At 43.3% G+C, this 6,000-nt stretch overlaps 1 protein-coding gene across 3 annotated transcripts in view; it reads right to left on the minus strand.

Moving 5' to 3' along the window:
* Positions 1 to 6,000, minus strand: part of LOC147337049 (protein NLRC3-like) — a 646,813-nt gene that overhangs the window by 165,046 nt on the left and 475,767 nt on the right. The window lies entirely within an intron of this gene.

Genomic DNA, 6,000 nt, shown 5'->3' on the forward strand with positions numbered 1-6,000 from the left:
GAGGCCGAACAAAAGCATGACACATTTCTCTGTTTCTATAAACTGGAGTCAAACACAAACATGAAGAGTTTCACTGACAGACTCCAAAATGCCCCCACAGTGGATCAAAGGGAAATCCTACAGTGTGGCCAGAGACTCTTAATGGCTCCAACATCAACACATCCACAATGTTGGATCCAGTTCTGCCTCACAGAGTTACTAAGACACACCCTCTGCCAGCATCACAACAGCTCCACCTGCTTCACCTGCCTCCTCAGCATCTGTACACCTGAAGAGAAAAGAAAGGCTCCAACAGCTCAACTCTACAAAGGATTCATGAAGTTTCATCCAACAATAACATGTTTGCCTTCCACAGTGTGCTGTTAGACACCACTGTACCTCTGCCATTTCAAAAAGAGCAGCTTGGGAACATTTTGGCTCCAAACACTTTGTGTTTAAGTTCTTTGTTTTCTTTGTGAAGCCGACAACATCTGGAGCTTTGTGACTCATAGAAACATCATTTTGTTCTTTAGATGACAGCAGATTGGGACTGAATAATCAATCACTATCAAACCAATAAAGACAAACATGCTGATTTTACAGGAACTTTGTTGGAGAAGCTGCAAAGACATGAAACTGGTGGAGATCCCAAACCAGTTGATAGTGCTGGTTATTCCAAATAAAGCTGTTTCCCTTTGAGATGAAATGACTTTGTGTCCTGATATATAATAAAGATGTTGTTGTTTTTGAGCCCCTGTATTAAAAGTAGTTTAAAGTCAGCTTGAGTTTGATGTCTTTATGTCAAAGCTGCTCATGATGTTGAGCTGCTGATGGAATAAAAACAATATAAAAGCATGTAGTCCAGACTTAAATGTAGCCTGTTGTTAGCTGAGGTCCACACACAGTGTTTGACAGTGTAAAGTGTGTGAAAGGGCTGCTGGTGGAGCTCACTAGGATGAGCAGGTGACCACGAGGTGGAGAGCAGCTGGCCTGGCTTTGACCCGGGCCACGCCCCCTTTCTCTCTGCTTTGCTGTCACTTATCTTCACTGCTCTGTCCAATAAAGCTGAAAAAGGCCCCGAATCAAAGAAATCTGCTGCAGCCTCTGAAACGTCTTCTGTTTCCTTCCCGACGGCTTTTTCACCGTCAGCCCATCAGACAGTCCAGCAGCATTTATGATGATGTCATGATGTTGAAGAGGCTGCTACGGTGGCCTCCCATGACCCCCAGCCTCATCACAGCTGAGATGCAGACATTTGAAAACATTCAGCAGACAACTGAATAACAGTCCAACACAACAGTCTGTGTGCAGACACACACTGACCTTTCATAGAGTCAAACACAGCTGGTTGAGTCATTTCTCTGTGAGTCTAAAGTGAATCTAGTATTTGAAAGTCCACTTCCTGTATTTGTTGTTGAAGACTTCTTCAGCTTCTTCTCAAGGACATCAGCTGCTTGTTTGGCAGCAGAGGCAGTTAAGAAGCTTCCTGAAAAACACTGAACAGTGAGTTCACTGTGGCATATGACAGATTCAGCTTTCTGTGTGCAAATGTGTCTGTGTCGACCTTTCAAATGCTGTTGAATCCAAAACATCAGCGGCTCCTCGGCTGCTCGCTTCATGCACTTCTGTCTGTGTGACAGTCCAATGACATCACAGCTGTTTCCAGCCCCAGTGTCTCAGGACTGGACACCTTTAAACATGTCGAGGATCAAACAGCGTCCAGCTAAACACACATGAAACTATCAGAGCTGACAATCATTCCAATAACATCTAATGGTTCATGTATGTAGACACAGGACTACAAGGAAATGGCTCTCAGCATCTGGCTGTGGGAACACATGAGTCCCTGTTTGTGTTCAGATTGTGTGCATGTTTTAGACGTGTGTCACATGTAGAAACACAACAATCCCACAATGACACACAGATGTGTTTGACACAGCTGTGCAGCTGTAAGTTGTTTCTAATGATTCATTGAAGCTCTTCTAACATTCTGGAGACGATCAGTACATGAATCTGTTCAACACGACAACAATTTGACTTCAGTGTGAACGTTTGCATTAAATAACCTTCTTCATCCAGCTGACAGCATCTTCATCCTATGATGTGAACAGTTCCTCCTGTTGATGACAAACCTCTGACAGGATCTGCTTGAGGAGCTTTTTCATGTGCAGCTCTCTGAGCTCAGGGCTGAGCTGCTGTTTCATCTTTAAGAGCTGCTGCCTCCTCGCCGGACTTGTTCTCCTCTTCTTCTCCTAATGACACCATTTCTGCTTCATATTAAATTCAATAAAGATGCTGACATGTATCTGTAGCAACAACATCATTGAATCTAGAACAACTGGAGCCAAACCAGTGGCTCTGCTGGGATCACTGGTGAGCCAACACTTCCTTGTTGATGCAGATTTCAGGGCTTCCTTTTGCTCCTCCGTTATAACTGTTCTCTCTTCTCAACACATGATGACACAAAGGAATCAGCAGTGACAAAGATGATGCTGAAGAGAAGCACACACTTCACACATATAACAGACCAGTGCAGTTACACACACCTCTGCTCGACATCAGGCCTCAAACAAAGACACAAAACACTAACTTGACTCTAAACAGAAGAAACGAGCAGCTGTTTCTGTTCTGTGCTTATTTATATTTGACACACATGCTTCTCTTTGTGCAAACACACATCGCACTATAAGGGTAACCTCGCACACAATGATTGGACAGCACAGTGATGATGCTGGGAGATCCTATACGCAGCAACACAGAAACACTGAGAACTTTAAACAATGATGGAAAGTGTTATAAATGACTTGTTGGCCTCTGATCTGTCACAAACAGCTGAAACGTGTCTCTCATGAGTCACATGAAGGTTTTTGACAGAAAGGACAAAAAGTAGCTGCAGTCAGTTTGTGTCATTTTTATATTTATTCATCTGGGAGAAAAATCTGAGGGACATTAAAATGTGTTTTCAACAGAGACAAGAACATGAATATAACAGAACAGGTAAATGAACATGTTTCAAGTAAACAGCTGGACTGATCAGGTCCAAACACAGAGTGATAAACTTGTCAAACAGCTGTCATATCTTTATATAGAAGCTCTTTATAAATGCTGCTCACTGCAGTCTGTTTACTAATAATGTCAAAGTGTTAGAAACACAGAAACATCAGAATGGTCTTTGTTCACAGAAACCTGTCTGGGATCCTTTGTTGTTCTTTTGATGCAGAGTTACATTATAAATATAAAGAGTTATTTCAGAGTCTCATCAGTTTTCCTGCATGTCTTTATTTAACACATCAGCAGGGCTGAAGCTCTCATGTTAAACACACACTGATCTATGGACACGTTCATGTGTTTCTAACAGAACCAGGCTGTTATCAGCCTGCACTAACATTATGTCACACACACTGAATGTAACAGTGACAGTTTACATCATCACACAATCAGCTGTGATTGTTTCACTGTCATCAAACGAGTCAACAGGAAGTAGAATCAATAGAAACCAATCATTTACTGACAGCATGTCTGATGGAAATAAGTGCAGATTATGTATGAAGTCTAACTGCACACAGTAACTGTGTTACAATAAGGACTTAACAGCGCCCTCTGCTGGAGTGTTTCAGTACTGCGTTAACTACAATACACCACCTCCTCCTCACACCACCTGCTACAGCTCTACTCTTCTATGACTACAGTCATCCACAGCACTGATGTGAGGTCACATGGTTCATATGTAAGGAGCACAGCTGACCTCAGGTCAGTTTAATGACTGTGAGCAGCAGCTGTGTTATTGTCACTGTGACAGGGAGACACTCTCAGACACAGCGCTCATGTCAGCTTGTTCTCATGCAGGAGGATCAGGAGCTCCATGTTTGTCTTTCTGTTTGAATCATGATGTGTTTGTGCCATCAGAGTCTGTCATGAGTACTCAGGGTTTCACAGCAGCTCTTCTGGATGCTGACGAGGACTCCAACCTCATGTTTCACCTCTCTGAGCTTCTGATGTCTGTGAACACTCGTGTTTCTTCTCTGGGCTCATCTGGACAAAAACACCTTTCTGTGTTTGGCTGCAGCCTCATTCTGACTGACAGGAAGTGTGTTATCCATGAGCTGCACTTCTGTGAGGAAGTTTCCTGCTGTGTTTCCTGTCTGTGGACAAACACGAGTGTTCCAGCTGAGGACTTGCTTCCTTCCACCTGTCCATACAGGACATCATGCTGTCTGCAGCTCTGTAAATGCAGCTCCAGGTCCTTCCACGTGCTGCTCTGTATTTGTGCAGTTTGTAGTGTGTCCTGGGAAACGTAGCACACATGGTGTTCTTCTGCTGTTTCCTCCTTTCACTGAGTGTGAAACACTGACGCTGTGCTGTTGTTCACAGAGGGGAGCTGATTCTAGCTGCAGCTGGACTCTGTCATCTAACTGAATGTGTTGGTGCTGATCACGGGGCTCTGAGGGGGGAGCAGCAGGAGGACTCTGGATGCTGACGTCAGTGTATCTGTGGAAGCTCCCACAGCGTGTCTGTCATTCAATATTGTGCTGTATATTGTATCTATGCAAAGATGAACAGACTGTGTGTTCACTGGTCTCTGTGCTGCAGCTCTGATGTCATCATCACTCCCTCCTCCACCCTCAGCAGTCCCAGCATGCTGCTGTGGTGCACCCCACCCTCACTCTACACCTGAGCCACAGACCACACCCTCCACCTCAATATACACCACAGTTTTCTCTGCTGTGGAAATGAGATCAGGAGGAAATCATCATTATTATTATTTAATAAACGCTCACATTAATGTGGGCTTATTTGTTTCATATTAGAAACATTAGTTGAGTGTTTTTAGTATAAAATGGTCAAAGTCCCTCTTTTTGCTCCTCCCCTCACCTGTGGATGGGCGGTGCTGTTACCGTGGTGACAGCTTGGATGTGTTTCAGTCCTGCCTGGTTATCACTGCAGGAATCTTTCACATTTATTACAGGTAATAACTCTGATTTTTCTGTGTATTATGAACCAAATGTATCCTGATACACACAGAGATGGATGAGCAGAGGTTTTTTTTGCAGTTTATGTAGTTACTATGGACTTAATGCATACATATTATTAAAATTAGGGCTATAACAGTTGTATTGATGTATAGCAACTTGAAATGCTCCCACAAATGGCTCCACAGCATGTAAAAATATAACAAAAGCTCTGGCGGACTTGGTTCTGTGGTCAGTCTTAAAGGGTGAAGTTAAACTCTGTAATCTTCACTGTGTCACAGAGTTCAGTGAGTCCCGTTATTCACAGTATCAATCAGATCATCAGAGAACAGCTGATCAGCAATCAGTGGTGCCAACAGCGCCTCCTGTGGTGAGAGGATGCAATAATGCAATGTAGCATTTTTCCACTCAACACTTGCAGTCATGGAAACTGTCTGTTGGATCTGTGTGACGTTGCTTTCTTGGTTAGAGTTCCTCACAAATGTCCAGATGATTCTTCTAATGAGGCGTCGACCATGTTTGCAGCTCTTTGGAAGAAAACGTCGCCCTTTGCCATCCTTACTTTTCTTTGACTTCTTCAAATGCAGCTGAACTCCAGCTGGTATTTTCTTGGACTTTGCAGCTGTTTCTGGTCATCAGTTCATTCCTGCAAACCTCTGAAGCTGAACAACAATGATGCTGCATTGCTGGCTGATCCCAAAAGGTTGATTCTGTTCATCTGGACGTTTTCAGAAACGTTTGCTCACTGATCAGGTGACTTCTTCAGTCTCAGCTGACTGCAGCTTTACAAGCTTACAAACAGCACATTTGCACAATGACTGAAAGCAGCAGCACCTGATATATATGATACTAATATAATACATATACATATATAATCCATACTAATGATGAAGGAACTGAGCTCACAGTCCATTGTTCATTCAGTGAACTACTCAGTTTATTTTGGGCCTCAGAAATGCTCACTCTGTTTGTACATCACTGTCAGCAATAGACTCATTCTGCTGTGTGGACAGGAACACATGTGACATCACTTCCTGTTTGTTTGTGACTG

This window comes from Aulonocara sp. 'chitande type north' Nkhata Bay, linkage group LG3 (genome assembly GCF_057382095.1).
Source record: "Aulonocara sp. 'chitande type north' Nkhata Bay isolate Kocher_YH1m ecotype deep benthic linkage group LG3, A_spYH_male_GT1.1, whole genome shotgun sequence".
NCBI classification, from domain to species: domain Eukaryota; kingdom Metazoa; phylum Chordata; class Actinopteri; order Cichliformes; family Cichlidae; genus Aulonocara; species Aulonocara sp. 'chitande type north' Nkhata Bay.